Source organism: Taeniopygia guttata, chromosome 11 (genome assembly GCF_048771995.1).
Source record: "Taeniopygia guttata chromosome 11, bTaeGut7.mat, whole genome shotgun sequence".
NCBI lineage: Eukaryota > Metazoa > Chordata > Aves > Passeriformes > Estrildidae > Taeniopygia > Taeniopygia guttata.
Genome location: NC_133036.1, coordinates 15,417,719 through 15,434,784, shown reverse-complemented (window position 1 = coordinate 15,434,784; position 17,066 = coordinate 15,417,719). Strand labels below are relative to the sequence as shown.

Genomic DNA, 17,066 nt, shown 5'->3' with positions numbered 1-17,066 from the left:
TGAAAGAGTGTCTTGAACTAAATAATATCATGACATCCTAATTAGTTACAGCTTAATCTCTGGGCTAGTCCTGAGAAATCTGCACTTTAGTGTAGAGTGATTCCAGAACAATTGAAATTTTAATTTGGTATAACTAAGGATGGAGTGTTTTACCAGTAGCACACAATGCATTTGAGCTCTCCCATCTCCTGCCCTTCCATTTACACCCCTTGCATGACTATCACAAAGATCTGACAGCTCACTTTTCTCCAGCAATCACGTGTTTTTACTGAGATGTACAAAATCCATAATCTGCTTTGTGAATCTTCATTCTTGGCTCCTTTTCAGGCAAATAAAATGACAGAATCTGAGACCATCCAATGTCCTGCTCTGGTGAGTCACAATGATTTTATCACTTAAATATAGAAACCATTTAGAGTCTGGGGAGACCCACTTCCACCAGGATTAGAAGTGGGAATTTGTCTTATATTTTAAAGCCACGATCCCCAAAGATGTTTCCTTTGAGTGGCATTCAAGACATTTGAAAAGTTCATTCATTGGAGCATCCTCAAACAAGCAAAATCTGCTCATTAGGGAACGTAGAGCTCTGCTCATAACAGCCCTGTTAGGCATGGTGTGATAAATCATAGGTACTCATACAACAGGATATTTGTTTGCACACTATCAGGCACTGCCAGGCAGCTTCTCCATGTGGACTGGGACAAGGTGGGATGGGGAGGCATCTGATCCTCCCAAAAGTTAGGATTGCTGCGCAGTCCCAGTGTGGTCACACATCTACACACTGAAAAAGAGTCAAAATAAGACTGAAATTAGGTTCACTTTTACACTTTGCCAATCAGATCGTGGGTAGTTTGTACTGCAGAGAAATGCTGACTGGCAAGAACAAACTCATTATTAAAATAAGAAAAATGTAACTAATGTTTTGGGTCTTTTGGTTCTATTTTAAAACAGAAATTTTGTTTTGTTTTTCTTAACCCTAGACATTTTAGTTCTGCCCATTTGCATAGGTAATATTGCCATCATATTTATTCACACTGCTCATAAAAGAGCACATCACAAAAGTGCCTGGAAAATAAAACTCCAATGAGAAGGGACCCATCAAGTTTAAATGGAGGTTTATATTGCAGCATTATGAGACAGAGGCTTGCACATTTGCAGCTCCCATGGCAGAAAGTGAAACTCTAAACAATTAAAGCAGCACAGACATCCTGCCCTAAAGGACTGTAAGCATTTAAAAAAGCAGCCATGACCTCTCTTTACTGGGCCTGTTTTCTATTTAATTTACAGTCTTTATTAGCCAAGAAAATCTTGGCTGGATCTTAGTCAAAGTGATGAATATACAAGCATTTTGATCTACAGTTTGGGGCACTTCAAAGTATTCTTTACTTTATGATCATTTGTAATCAAGGTCAGAGCTCTGGTGGTAATTTAGATAGCACCTAAACATATTTATAATATAAAAATTGCTTTGCGGTAGCATGCATAGTGTCCTTTCTATTTTTGCTCACAGTAAGATTGGAGTTGCAGGCTATCCAAAAGTTACTCCTACAAGTTTGTGTAAGCAGCTCCATGCCTAGGTTTCTTTTATTCAGTTCCCACAATGATACACAAAAATTGACCTTATATGTGTGACAAAAACCAAAAAAGGTTTGTTTTCAATGGTTTATTTATTGATCTATAAGTCTTACTAACTTTGTAGGGAGAAAAAGTGAACCAAAAAGCTGTAAAATGTTTAAAGAGGAGTTTTTGTTCTTTTTGTGATCTCTTTTCCTCACTTTTCCATATAATTTGTTCATGCCCTAAGGTATAGCAAGTCTTAGAAGTGTTTCTCCTTTTTAAGTGCAGGGACTCTCATGCCAGCAGTGTCTTGCAAAACAAAAACTAAAGCTGTGATCACTGTTTTAGCACCATCATTTCAGGTTCTAGGCTGTCTTTCTTTCCAGATATTGTGTCTTTCTATACATTATGTCTTTCTACATATTTCTCTCTAGATTTATCCTTTGTAGGACAAACCATCTGCTTTTTTGTACTTCATGTCTGACCTTTTGACAAGCACAATCCAAAACTGAAGCCCAGGCCTGAGTCCCAGTTTCTCCAGCCTTGGCAAGCACATTCCTTGCCCATTCTCTCTGACTCCACTGCAGGGGTGCATTTTCAACATGCGTGTTTTATCATGTCCCTCTTCCACTGCGTACCCTTTCATCAGCTCCTTTTTTTCTCTTGCAGCCAAAAACATCCTATGGATATTTTAAGGCCCACATAAGCTCTCCCAAGACTGTTTTCCCCTATCACACCCACGAGGTACTGACAGATCAATGTGTCACCCACCACTCACAACAGATTTTTGTTTGAAATACTGATTTATTAAATTTTGGACTGTAGTCATTTTAGTTTCTCCTGCAAGGGTCCACTCCTATAAGAATCTACCAAGCTACTACACTTGCCCTTCTTCACATCCTCCCTTAAAACTCTCCTCTTCTGTGATACCTTAAAAAAATGATAGTGGTGAAACAGCTGATGTGCTGTGACTGCATAGTGATCATAATTATCTCCCAGTTACCTCGTCATTTCTGCCCCTCTCCCCATCTGTTTGCTGTCTCTTGTCTCTTGCCTGGATCAAAGACTCTTTGGGGTACATCCCATGCCTGGAATTCCTGTGCCTTTGTCCTGAGCGAAGTATCTCGGGTTCTAGGCACTGCTGCAGTGCACATAAATAAAAATCACTGTTCCTAAAGTAGAATCCTCTGCATTTTTATATGCATAAATTATAGCCACATTCTGTAATCCATTTTTTAGGCTAAACAATCGATTCAATGGGATTTGAGCCAGGGCAGGAGTTGGCCTATAGTCTTTACTCAAAACAAGCAACATAACATATTATTAATCACCCTAAATAGAGACTATCACATTCAGTGTTGCAATCCTACCTGTGGATAAAATAAATACCTTTCTAGAAACCTTATGACTTTTCTCATTTAGAGTAGGCCAGGCTGCTCTTAAGAAAACTATTGTTCTGCAGGGAATAACAAGATTGCAGTGACTCCCTGGTCATATTCCTTTTGTGTTGATTGCTTGGAAGTTGACAAAGAGTGGTGAATACCCAGCAGAGTCAGTTGTAGGCCACCCTGTCTCTGTATGCAAGGGGTCTAGAGGCACTTCTTCCTTCCCATTCAAAGTTTTTTATCTCTCACTAGGGCAACACAAAACTTCTGGGGGCTGTAGAATTTTTTTTTTCAGAATGTTATTCTGAATTTTGTTAATATTCTCAAATATATCTTTATCCATACTGCAGCCACAGCCTGGAACCTGCTGCTTATAATTCACCAGAGTCTTGGGGAATCAGTTTGGCCAGGAGAGGAGCTGGGGATGAAGCCCAAGCTCCTTGTACATGCCTGCATCAGAACTGTTGGTGGGAGAGGTGGTTCCAGGGGCCACTGTCTCCTGTGCAGTTCCTGAGGAACGACAGCTGTGTGCTTCCTTCTGTGGAACTTGGAAGAGCTGCAAAGGAGAGGAAAGCCAAAGCCAAAAATAAAAACATGCGCAAAAGCAATGAGTAAAATCTGCCAGATTCAGGGAGCTGCTGTACTACTGGAGACCAGCCAGAAATCTGTGGAAGTCCCCTATTAATGCAGTGGCTTGGTTGCAATTGCTCCCCCCACACCCCACCCCTTCCTTCCCCAGGTGAATCTTGTCTTGCATGTATAACACAGACTGCAAAAAGCACACATACTTTTTTTCCCACTTAGTATAATATTTGTTTTACAGGTTTTCTGCCTGAAAATGTTTTTGTCCTCTTCTCTTGCAAATTTTGGGGCTTCCTAAGTTGCTGATGTGTGAAAGTGAGACAAGTCTCAACATACTTGGTAAATCCAGCTTGTATATGCTTACCTTTCATTCAAATTGATTATTATTTTACCAAAGTGTTAATCTTAAATAAATGTTCATAGATCAGGCTGCTTTCCACTTTCTGCCAGTGTTTGGCTCATTAGATGCTGGGTTGTGAATGACTATGCAGATACAACCTAATGTTAAATATCTAGGACTTTATAATGGGAGAGAGGCAGGAAGGATAAGGATCTCCTTGCTTCAGGCCAGAAGACAGCTATTTACTTTCTAGCACTGCCAAGGAGCCTTGTGAAGCATTTTCTGTTTGCCATCATCAGGAACAAGGTGCTGAGTTAGGAGCACTTGAATCTGGTCTGATTCAAAAGCCTCCATTTCCACTGGCATAAGGAAACTGCTCACAGCATAACTAGTCCAGTGGAATAGGGAAACAGAAGCAAATTCCAGGTTCCTCCCTAGCCTTTCACAAAAGGACATGGCATGTTTTCTCTAGAAAAGGAATTTTGGGTTTGTGGTTTTCGTTTTCTTTTTCCCTCAAAGGACATAGGAATTGCATAATTTTGTACTGAATTTTAGCTTTTACTGAATTCATCTAAATATACATATATTGTAGAGCTTCTTTAATCAATTCTTTCTGTGTTATTGGGGAGAAATTGATCTCAATATTTTCAGTGGAATATTATGGTAGATCTAAAAAATGCCTATTCTTCCTATCTGGGAAAGGCATGCAGTACTGAGTTGATAATGCAAAACTTCATATTTATTTTAGATAATTTAGGCTCTAATTATACAGAAGTGATGTGAGAAAGATACACAGAATCTGACCCAGAATTATGACTAGAAAATAATAATATCATCCTAATTAAAAACCATATAAGAGTTTGTTATCCAGCCTCAAATCCCTGACAGACTTGTATGCTCAAATAATCGCAGCATTTGCAGGCTAAAGATTTAGTAAAAGTTTCATGGAAAAAAAAAAATCCCTAATGAATTCTCAATGTTTTTTAATATTGTGCCTCTTCAACAACAATGATGGCTTTTGGGGACTCTTGCTCACTTATGGGACATGTGGGTCATTCGAAAGCTTGAATATTCATTATGAGATGAGCTGGAACTGGATGTGCAATATGTTTGGTAGAAAACTAAATTTTATGTAAATTCTACAGTGATGTTTTCTGGCTCAGTTAGAATCCATTCTACTGTTTATCTTTATACTAATAATGGTCTCTTGGGTTTCTTTTTAAGCGTCTCTGTATACTTTCATTTTTTTTCTTTTAAAATGAAAGATGAAGATCCAAAGAAAACAATTTTTAAAGATAGAAATAGAAACAGTAGGTAAAAGAAATTAGCAATGCAATCTCTGCATATATTATGTGGAAATCTACTGCAAAATTGCAGCTTGGAATTTTATTCTTAGGACATTAACTGTTTCATGTTTGAGCAGCATTTCGGCTTTGATTCCCCATTTTTTCAGAGCCCCTTTGGATCTGCTTTCTTAATCTATTTCTGGATATTTTGTAACATTTATTAAAATATTCCTTCTTCAGAATGATAAATCCAGTTGTCTGGAAGAAATAAAATCTGTGGCATAGCTCTGAAATTAGAATTAACCTTGATTACTACAGTAATTTACTAATCAAAACTGGAGACCTGCTAATCAAGCCTGAATTACCAGCTGCTTGATTTTTATAGTGACATAACCAAAACTGAACATTTGGTAAACAAGGATCTTATTTATGAGGGGGAAAAATTGGCATATGGCCATATTCATCTTAACATATTTCTCACTATATTGTTGTGATTTCCTTATCAGCTGACGTACTTCTAACTTAAGCCATCCACCTAAGCCCAAAATGATGAGCCCTGAATTTTTGATTACCCTGGAACTGGAGTCAGAGTAACCAATTTCACATTTTAAGAGGTTTTCTGATCTACTTGTTGTTCTTGGAGCCAGGGAGGAGCATGGCTGATATATCACAGCAGCAATGTGTTACAGGGCTGGTCAGAGAGCACCTGGGAATGAAGGGAGCAGAACACTGGCAGCAGAAGCAGAGGAGTGGAGGAGTGCAGTGAGCAGCCAGCTGGGAGAAGCTGCAGGAGGAAATGGCAAAGAGGGACAAGCCCAGGGGAGATGTGGCACTGAATCACCCAGGGAGGGCCTGCTGAGGAACCCCAGCCCATCCCTTGTGAGAGAGCATCCCTTGTGTAAATGGACAAAATACCAATTACTGCAGCCTGTCTGAGAGGCTGGGATTGTGAAAGTATTCAGCTGGTTTCCTTAAGTGTAACTAATTTCATGGTTTTTAATTTTTTTTTTCCTCCGGTCTGATTTCTGTTCATTTTTTCAGCTCCCAGATGGCATCCTGTATCCACCGACACAGAAAATAATTTCCCAGTATTTTCTTTAATGAATGACCTATTATGAACAAGCAGGAAAAACCCATATTGTGCAATTCTTCCACAGGAAAACTGATCATTAATATAAATGGAGAGAAGCCCCCAAAATGGGAATCTTTTTTTGTTGTTTGAGCTGCACATGGTATTTCATTAAGGTGGCTTGTGTGGGTTTTTTTTTTTAATGTCACATTCAATTGATATTGTCATGGGTAATTGTGCTGTTAAAAAGGTAAAGAACAGAAACACAAAAAGATTATTTCTAGAATAATGTTTATAGCATGAAATTCTCAGCTAGTCAGGCTCTTTCCCTTTCTCTGCTTGTTACTTTAGACCTAATCCCCCATTCTCTCAATTCTTAGCATAGAAAATATATACTAAAGCTAGTGCTGTTTCCATTTTTTCACTGTTATCTCACAAACCTGAAATAATATTTTTCCCTATAAGTCTTAATGTACTTGCACCTAACAGAAATGAAGGGACACAGAGATGAATTAAAATGTGTTCAGTGGTATATAGCCAGTCTAAACCTCAAAGAACACCAGTTTGTGTTTAGACATGATCCTGCAAAGCTTCCAGGGGCCCAGCTCAGCAGGGGCCAGGCTCTCCTGCAGCCAGTGCAGCCCAAATCAGAGCAGAACAATCCTGCTGGGATCCACAGACAAACAGAGGGGTTTTAAGTACCACGAAAACCACAAGTTAAAACAGAGTGCTATTCCTAATATTGTGTAGTCTTGGCAGGAGGGACATCCATGAGGATAAAGATTCCAGATTTCAGGAATGGATTCTCAGGCAGTGATTTAGAACATTTAAAGAAGGAGAGAGAAATAAGTGGCTTAGAGTTTAGCAAGGGGGGATTTTTCCCCTCAGACCACTGGAACAGGACTCTGCTCCACTCCAGTTCACATCCCTGCTGTGCCACAGCTGTGCACCTAGAGATTTCCATCAGAAGTGCTCAACATTGCCTCGTGTGTTTAGGGTGACTTCCCTCCACCATCAAAAAAAACATCAGATGCCCAAAAATCCACCTGGAAATCTGGATCATTTAAGACTGCACTAGGACATAACATGGAGGACATGAAGTCACTGAGGAAGGAGTAATTGCAAGGAGGGACTGAGGGGTATGGAGGAAGGCCAGCAAAAAACTATGAAACAACAAAAGTGGTGGAAGAAAAACTGGGAAAAGGAAGCGAAAATGGTAAAGTGATGCCATAATGCTTTACTGGCTCTAATGCAAGGGAAACTTAGGAAAGCATTCATTTATTCTGTTTCAGCCGAAGGAAAAAAAAAAGGGGGCATAAAAAGAGAAGGAAAAAAAAAGTACAGAATGTAGAACATGTGAAGAAAAAAGCCAGCAAAGGAAGAGGAAATGAAAAGAGAGGAGAAACAAGTGCTGGAAGTAGAGGAGAGGATGGTGGGGGAGGAGGCAGCACAAAGAGATCTGATGAACAGGGCTTTTAGGTAAGTGAATTTTATTTGTATGTGTCATTTCCTACTTTTTATTGCATTTCTTTGGCAACCATCCCACAGTTCCATAACCTATGGGTGGGTGGGAGGAGGTGGCTCAGAGGGCAAAATGGTAGTTTTTGGCAGAATATTGACATGACTCGAGTCAGGTCATTACTTGTGGTTGTCATTAGACAAATAGTGAAAGTGGGCTAATGGGGCAGGTGTTTATGAATCCTACAGGCCAGAGAAGGCTCAGTTTTCACAGCCTGACTCACACAGAAAGGGAGAGGCCCAAATTATTCAGTGCAGTGAAAGCAAAGGCAAGCGGTGATTTCAGCGCTGCAGAGGCCACAGGGACCTATTGCAGATTTACAGGATGGTTCTGTCAGGTTGCTTCAGCCCCTCAGCCACTTTGGAGGGTGGGCACTGCATAGGTTTCTGTATTGGGGACTTCCTTTCTTGCAATCATTGGATGGAAATATTTTTCTGTAGTGCAAAATGAGACCCTGACGCACAAATCTACGAAAAAATATGACTTTTATAAAAAATGTTCTGAACTCTATCTTTTCTGGGTGCTTTTGTTTCTTTTTGCCCTCTGTTTGACTCTTTGCAGGCTTTTCCCCCTAATTATCTTGAATTTAAAATGGAAACATTTCTAAAACATACGGTGTCAAATAAAATGAGTTCAGATTTTTGAAGACTTTAGAACACACGCAGTAGCTGCCACCCTGAGTCAGAAAAAATTTCCAGTGCTTTCCCTCTGAGAGTGAGAAGAGCAAATGTCTGGGGAAAAAAGTGTATGAACTCTGATATATCTCTCATACAGAGCAATCCTTCTTCCCCTGTGTGCTCCTGCCCTCTGAGGATCAGTGTCAGAGACATTTTGATTTGGAGGTTGGATCTCGATCATCATGTTTAGTAGCTAGTGATGGATTTCATTTGCATGATTTCATGTAATCCCTTTTATGGTCCATTTACACTTTTGACCTCCACACCATCCTGTGGCCATGAGTTCTGTAATTTCATTACGCACCGTGAGGATAAATTACTTCTTTTGTTTATTTTAAGACTGATGCCTGGTCATTTAATAGAGGCTCCTAGTCCTTGCATTTGTAAGAGCCTTTAAATGATGTCTCTTTATGTTAGAAATCAGGTTTTTGAAATAAAAAAACCTCTTTCAATTTTAAAGTCTTGTGATTATGCAAGATCCTCCTTCTCCTCTTGTGAATCCTTCCATGAAAAAAAAAAAGGAAAAATTCCCAACTCCAACTGCAACCTGATGAAATTAAAAATAATTAAAGCAAAAGTAGTTTTACAATGTTCATACTGCACAGATAAATAGCCTTAGTCTTATTTTATATCTCCTATATGGTTTCCATCTCATGTCACATCCTGGTACTGGTTTTAGTTCTGTGAGATGTGGAACAGCCCATTTTAAGGCCATTCTCTGTTGCACAGTATTAAATCATAAGCATATTAATGGAAGAATATGTTCACTGAGTTCTCTGCAACAGTAAGAGGGAGAAAGGTTTGGAAAGTCCATTAAAAAAATGGGAGTATCTTTGTACAAGACACCTGAGAATGATAAGAGAGCAACCTACAATGGGGCAGACTAGGGTGTGAACTTAGCAGTTTGTATTTTCTTCCAGCTGTAGTTGTCCAGCATCCTCTCTGCACCACCCCCAGCCCTGTGTTTTGTGTACCATTCCAGTCAGATTGCTGAGGAGAGAGACAAAGGACAGATTCCAGGATAAAATCAAAACTGCTCTAGAAATGCACTCTGTGTGGCAGCATTTGGAACAGTGGTGAGAGGTTAAAAAAAAGTGTTTGACTCTAACCCAAGAATCAAAATTAATGTCAGAGAATTTAATGCAACACCAGGTGTGGTGGAACAAAGACTGTTGGGGGGTCTCATTTTGTTCAGTTATGACAAGCATTGTTCAGCACTTTAAAAGAAACAACAGCGTAATGGTTTTTACTGAATTGTATGAAGAAACAGGATAACTTTAACGAATATCACAAAACATGTCACAAATCAATTGTATTGAAAATATATTAGGTTTCTTTAAAAGAAAAGATCAGAAAAGGAAGCAGCACAAGCAGGAGGAGAAACAGCACACAAAGATTTACTTCTGAGTGCTACAAAATATTGAACTAAAAATAACATTAAAGATGAAATTTGCAATGAATCTCAAGCTGCTAAATTCCCAAAGGCTGGGTCTGCCAAAGGCTCTGTTGGTTTCCTCTGTTCTTTTCTGTCTTTATTTAAATATTTTATACAGTTGTCTATGTTCATGTGTAGTGCGAACTGTCATTTATATTTCAGTCCACTCTAAAATGGATCTTAGACTATCTCAAGCTGTGCACTGCAGCGAGGAGTTTGGAACTGAGAGGTAAGTTGAAGTGGTAGGGACAAATGAAGACTGATATTTAATGTAGTTTTTGTGTACTTATATTTTGCTGTCATGTATTTTGCCTTAAAACTGATTTGTAATTTTCTGCATTTTGTGACATTATGATAAGATGTGATGTAAGCGGGGCTTCCATTTAGCAAATACATTGGTGCATTTTTGGGTCACAGTGGTTGAATTCTGAATTCTGACCTTGGGCTTTCATGTCTATCAGTAACAACATGCAAGTTTAGATCTGCACTCTTAAATGCTTCTCCTTGTGCTTTGGACTTGCCAAGGTAACCTTTTTAAAACAAGACAGTCTTAAGCTGATTTTAGATTCACTTGTGTGATAGGCCCACAGGGTGCTGAGTGTCCTCACCCTCCACTCTCTTAGAACACAGGGCACACCTTTCCCAGGAAAACTGGGACTCACCGTGGAGCTGGAACCACACCTTGGGAGAGACTCTGCCACCCTTCTGGTGCTGGGGGAGGAAGGAGAGGGAACTGCAGACAAATTGCAGCCCCGGGGCACCGGCAGAGCTCCCAAATTGCTCCCTGCAGGCTGGGAGCCCCTGGCTGGGCTGGGCACTGCCAGCAGGGCAGGGCTGCCACTGACCCTGCCCATCCCTGCTGAGCCAGGGGTCTCTAGGGGGCTGCTGCTGCTGCTGCAGCCTGACCCCAGCCCAGTCCTCTTGCTGATGCACTCTGCTGTCTGTTACATTTGATAAGAAAGGTTCACAGATATTAAGGTGGGATTTTGCACTTGTTTTACACAAATTTACTAGTGTTGGACTCCGTCAACTTGCATAAAAGAAAGAATCCTTAAGAAATTATGTTGCTTTCTTGCTTCTGAATGGTAAATCATACAGAATAAAAAGTTTAAATAACGGCTATTAGATTAGGAAGTCTAAGAAGCTTTTATTGCTTAGGAGCTCTGACTATTAAAAATTGATAAATTGCCATTGAAATACAAGCAGCTCTGCAATATGATAGATCAAAGTTCATTTTTTTCCCTAATGCAGAGTTAAGATGAGCAGGTTTACTTTTTGCTCATCTTTGTTACAGATCAAAAACATTCCTTTATTTTTATTTGAGTGATCAATTTACTAGAAGAGCTCAATGGATATGTTGTGACTGCAGTAAAATTCTTATTCACAAGCCTTTTAGTACTAATACAGCTTGCTGGTGTTATGCAAACCTCAGGACGTCTCAGCACTGCTGTCCAAAGTGGATAGTGTGTCTCCTCCACATAATACAGGTGCAAATTGATTAGTTATAGCTCATGAAGTAATATTTCCTAAAATATTTTGACCACGTTATTAAAAAGCTAACTCTTCTAGTGCTTCTACATCAAGTTAGCAGAAAGACTTCAAAATGTTGCGTTTCAGTGGACAGTATTCCAAAGAAAGTACTCAAAGGACTGAAATGTAAACTTGGAAAGATGCTTTGCTAGTGGCTTTTTAGAAATTTATTAATTGCATGTCAGTGTAGCTATATAAGTTTTTCTTTTTTTGTGTATCAAATATCTCTTATTACTTTCTAAGCATCTATAAATCCACTCTGTGGCAATTTGGTTTTCTTAAACCTTTTAAATTAAGTAACACAAAAATATGTAATGAACATGCAACATTAGACACTTTCAAGGGCAGCAAATATGATCACATCCTTCAGAAAATATTTCTAAAATGTGTGATTTCCAACCCACTAACTTACTTGAAAGTTGTGTAAAAGCTGCAGTTGATAACAAGGTCTTGTGTATCTGGATCTTTGGGTAAACACTGTCTGCCAGCATAGCTGGAGGAGACAGACATTTCCATTTTTAAGATAGTTCTGTAAAGAAAATCCTTCTGTGGGTGTCCACACTTGGCAGCTGATCTCAGGTCTGACACAGTGTGCACACACTACCACAGCTCTCATCATCCCAGGAGGAGAAAAATCCTGCATGTGGCCCCAAGAAGGTTCAATCCTGCAAAGCACTTAAGCACAAAATTAGTTTTAAACTCAAGGGACAATATGTAAGTTAGATACAGACTTTGCTAAAAGATGCAGGATGAAATGTATCTATTCCAGAAGGAGGGATATAATGAGTGAAAATAAATGGTATGGGAAAGCATCTATAGATAGCTGGGGAGGTAATGAAGGAATGCTTCAATTTCAGTTCATGGAAAACTTAGATTTACTGTATTTTATTTCACATTAATCCTTCAGTCGTCTACCACAATTTGTGTCTGGCCATGAAATTTTCAGCTATGTAGTGTTATTCTTTGGCACGTAAAGATTTACAGTCTCTGAGCCTGATTTGGCTCATCTTGGTGTTGATGACAGAAATTCCAATTTTGCTCTCAAAGGGCATGATTGAACCAGTTAACATTTATTTCAGCCTTGCAGAAGGACATATTGCTTATTTTATATATAAAGTATGCCAAAATAAGATTAAGAGCTTTGATGAACATTGCACAGTAAGTCAGAGTAGCCGTAGAACTAAGAATTCCTTCCTTCCTGACTCTCACTTCCTTGTTTTATACTGTGCTTTTGGTAATGTGTCTGCATTCCCACAGCAATATTCTTCTGGCACATGATAATGCAATAGCTTTGAAATATGCTTTTCATGTGATGTGTGAAAACATAAAATCTATAGATGTGCAGTATACATGGATAGAAGATTTCATATTACAATATGTAGCTACAAGCATAATAAATGGAAATTGATGAAAAGGGAGTTTTCTACTGCTGGGATTTTAAAGAATTAGACAAATGTGTGTAGTTCAAATAAGACAGAATTTCTGCTTCTTGTCACAGAAAGAGCGATGAACGAGTATCAGAAGAGAAAATCAGCCGCTGCTTGGTAAGTACCCTATGATTTTTTTGTCTGCTGCCTTTTGGGCCCTTCTGAGTCCTGTACTTACTGTGCTGATCAGGCTGCTGGCTCCTTTTCTGTTATTACATCACTCAAAAAGACAGTCTTTCTTAGAAAAACTAAAACTGTGCCAATGCAATACCATCTCTTCAGAAATACTTTTAATTCATTTATTCATTTACATCGCAAGCTGGAGCTAAATCAGTGTATTGGAGACAATTCTTGGTCCAGTATTTCCATGTTGGAGGCAGAAGAAATTCCTAGAGCAGTGACACTGAATGCTCTTTTTTTCTTAGTTCTGTGGGCAGTCATTGGATAGTGCAGTATTAGGTAAAGCAAATCTTTTTATCTCTGTATTTATGCTAAGTGGTTTTAATTCTTATTTCTGTTATTGTTTTAAGAGTAGTAATAGCAGAGGTAGGAGTATTATTGGCAATCCCTGTGTCCAAAGAGCTCATTAAAGGACAGCACTCTGGAGATGATGCCCTATCTGCCTGGAATCAGCAGGACACAGGAACTCCGTCCCATATGATGAATAACAAAAGAAAGGGTAGTTTACATTCTTTGATACATTTCTGCTCGATTAACCCCCAGTGGGATTTTACCCCTCCAGTCACATTTTTTTGTTCCTCTAATCTTCTTTTGTATTTGCTCACTGACCCCGAGCATGTATTTGACTTGTGACCCTATTTCTGTTAATAAAATACAGGCCATCTGACCAGCATTCACGCCACTCCACTACAAGGTGATGATTACCTCATTGTAAGTGCTGGGAGTTAGCAGCTCACAGGGTAAGGCTGGTGGTTGGGTGGCCTGAAGAGAAGAGAACCAATGAAGGCACCAGAAGCAGCTCTGAGCTGTGCCTTCAAAACCAAACTGCTGATAATCAACTCCTTCAAAATATCCAATTCTATCCACAGAACTGCATATCTCCTTATGTATTGTTCAGCTATTAATTAGTTGATAATGTTTAGGGGATTATGGCATGACAAAAAACAATTATAGCTATAATGTGGAAATTTTCAGTATCCATATGGGTGGTAGCTTATAAAATCAAAATTATCCCATTTCCATTTTGGGTTATCAATTATAATTATATGCCTCATGGAAAAAAATACATCAGCACTCAGTGGCAATAACTTCAGTATAGTGTTTTGAGGCTAAATTAACACTGGAAAGTATAGGTGATCTCTTTCTAAGCAAAGTAATATTTGTTTTTAAAGTAGCAGCAGAAATGTAGGGTGTTTTTTTTTTTAAGAAAAGGTATAGTAATGAACTTATCCATGCTTTCACCAAACCCTTAGAGCATGAGTCTTATGAAAGGCACTGTTAATTGTGTGTTACTTGAAAAAAATCATGTCAAACCATTTATCAGATATGTAATCTGTGTCTCTGTTTTGTGACAGGAAGCCATTATTTCCACTGAAAAAACAAATCTGTTAAATTTGAACTATTAGATTACAGCAGGGTTAGGGCTGCTTCTGTGCTGTAGAGTCACATCAGGGTCACAGCCCAGTTCTAGAGATGTACTGCAAGGGCTTCATATCTGATTAAGACAAAAAACTGATAAAAATGTAATGCAGATTAACAATATGGAATTATCTGATGCAGTTTGGGGGGATAGGGGCAGGGGGTATAACATCATTCAGTTTATTTGCATATGTTTGTTCTTTCTGCTGAAATCAATCTCTTTGAAGGAAGAAAGAAAAGTTTAGAAAAAGAAAATATTATTAATGCTGGTAAGAGAACACAGAAGAAAATCTTTAGTAAACATTTCTTTTCCAGTGTTGATTATCATTCTGTCTAATGTTTATTTTCATAGTTTTCTTTGATCCAAACACAAATAACAGTAAAGTTAGCTTCATTTCTTTGAACTAACAAAACTATACTGTGGCCAAATTTGGAAAAAAAATTTAAGTGGCGTTTTTGTTTTTTCTTCAAAGCCACATACGAGATTTATAGAGTAGATATTTGCATAACTCACACCCTCTGCTGTAAGGGAATGTTTCCATGGCTAGCAGTGATTTACCTGCTCTGGGCCTGCCCTGCCTCTCCTGGGAGGCTGAGGGCTTTGAGCACTGGGCACGCCCTGGATGCCAGTGCAGGGAGCACCAGGCTCTGGGTCAGGGCTCACCCTGTGCCCTGTGGAAGCTGCTGCAGCTTGTAGGGACTGCCTGTGGCTCTGTGGGGCTGGCTCGTGGGTGTAAGCCCAGAATGTGCCATTCCACCCTCCCCACATCCCTATCCCAGCCTTTGACACAGCCAGCGGGCAGAGAGGCACCAGGACCCTGCCCATGGGCACCTCTGCTGATGGGAGCCCAGGGCACAGGTTCTACCTTCACCAGCTGCTCCCATCAGACTCACACAGATGATTGTGTGCTGCAGACTTGGAAACAACCACATTCCTAATGTAAATATTGTGCAATTGCAAACTATGTACTACAGTGTTTACCACAGTGCTTGAAACCAGGCCTGTGTTGCTGGGGGTGTTCTAGTCTGTACATATTTAAAAACTCAGCCAAGTCACAGATCTGCTCAGGAGACCTGGCAGCACCTGCTGAGGCAATGGTGAAGAGTCTGTAGCTGTGATGGGAATCATCCCTGTCCCACTCAGATTACAGCCAGCATGTATTCTGTTGAATACATGAATATCATGGCTGTTCTGTGCAGCCCTCCTGCATGCAAATATTGGCCCTGAAAGTGGTGGAAATTATGAATAAAGACCACAAGGTCCAGCCTCAGGCAATCAGCTACAGAAGAGCCATATGCTGGATAAACTGACTGCTTTAAGTTTTCTCAGGACATGATACAGAAACATGAGAGGTACTCAGGTTCTCTAAATCTCACTTCTTTTTTGCTCTCCCATCACATCCCTGTGTTTGTCCCAATGCTTAGCCTGGCTGAAAAAGGGCATCCAGTCCAATGATTGATTGCCTCTGTGAGCAGATCCAAGTTTCACTCTTATATCAGCCAGCATGTGGTTGATGACAGGGACAAAGCCAACCCTCATCATTCCCTAAGCAAATCATCTTCATCTTTACTGAAAATTTGGCCAAATTGAGATTGAAATAAGTGTCAGAATTTCCACCAGGTTCACATGGATTTGGATTCAGCCATTGACTTATAGGTGCAAATGGCTTCTTAAAGGGTTACTTTTAAATAAGTAGGTGTTTAAGTGCTTCAAGAGATTATAAAAATAATAGCAAATGCACATAACATGACTTCAAGTATTGCTAAAAAGTGTCATTAGAAAATGGGTGGTTTTAAGGTTAAATCAGACCTATTCCCAGTGACTGCAGGTGACTCACACTTGAGTAAGAATGAAAATTTGGGTTTTGAACTATGTAGAAGAATTTTGGCTGAAGCTTTTAAATTTCTTTGGGAAGGAGGAAAGGTGAGGTGGGTGTGTTATTTGGGAGTTTTGTGGTTTTTATACTTATAAAAATGCCAAATAGAAAACAGTTGCTAACTTTTCTAGTTTGTTCCAGTCAAAATAAAGTACTTCTGGTCCTAGAGGAGGGAGCTCTGAAATGGTACCTAAAGGTCCTGCCTCAATGTGTAGAGCCCTTCCCTTTAAAATATCATATCCACTAAAAGCACAACCAAAACACTGCTTACTTAGTTTGTTTTGTTTTTTTCCCTTTCTAATGCTATGAAAACAGGAGTAAGACAGCTGATACTTTAGTTGTTGTGCAGTTCACTCCATATGAATATAGTTAGGAATGTGGGACTGAAAGTAGTTCACACATCCAGGCTGGCAGAGGTATCACAGGTACAAAGCCCAGAATGAATCCTCAGCAACATCCACTGAAGATGTCCCAAGGAACAAAGCTAGAAAAGCTAGAGAGCTTCAGGACATCCATCTCTTGATGGAAAAGTGTGAATCAGCTCACTTCCAAAATTAATTAGCTTTACATTTTTACTCAGTTTTAAGTAAAACAGACACAGAAGTGCTGGCTGCTGGAAAAAGCTCTTGCCATTTCTTGCTGTGGAAGGAAACAGGACTTAGGCATGGACAAGGAGAATCCCCTGCATTCTGCCATCCCTCAGGCTGTGTGGCTGCTTGGGCAATTTGGAGCTAAGCACAAAATTGTGCTCAGTATTCTTCTTTCCTCCCTTTTTTGAAAAAA

At 39.5% G+C, this 17,066-nt stretch overlaps 1 protein-coding gene and 1 long non-coding RNA gene across 5 annotated transcripts in view; both read left to right on the top strand.

The window, feature by feature from the left end:
- Positions 1-784, top strand: part of LOC115496820 (uncharacterized) — a 53,729-nt gene extending 52,945 nt beyond the window's left edge. For both annotated transcript variants that reach the window (XR_004369002.3, XR_005981635.2), the window contains exon 6: positions 328-784. This is a non-coding gene — a long non-coding RNA (uncharacterized lncRNA). The remainder of the gene's footprint in view (positions 1-327) is intronic.
- A 6,731-nt stretch (positions 785-7,515) lies between these two features.
- Positions 7,516-17,066, top strand: part of TSHZ3 (teashirt zinc finger homeobox 3) — a 92,940-nt gene continuing 83,389 nt past the window's right edge. The window contains exons 1-3 of one of the 3 annotated variants that reach the window (XR_003962345.4): positions 7,516-7,698; positions 10,013-10,079; positions 12,879-12,924. The gene's annotated coding sequence lies outside the window, so the exon portion shown is untranslated. Of the gene's footprint in view, positions 7,699-9,100; positions 10,080-12,878; positions 12,925-17,066 lie in introns of those variants that run through there. The other 2 variants (XM_072934568.1, XR_012057835.1) reach the window with 2 other exon arrangements.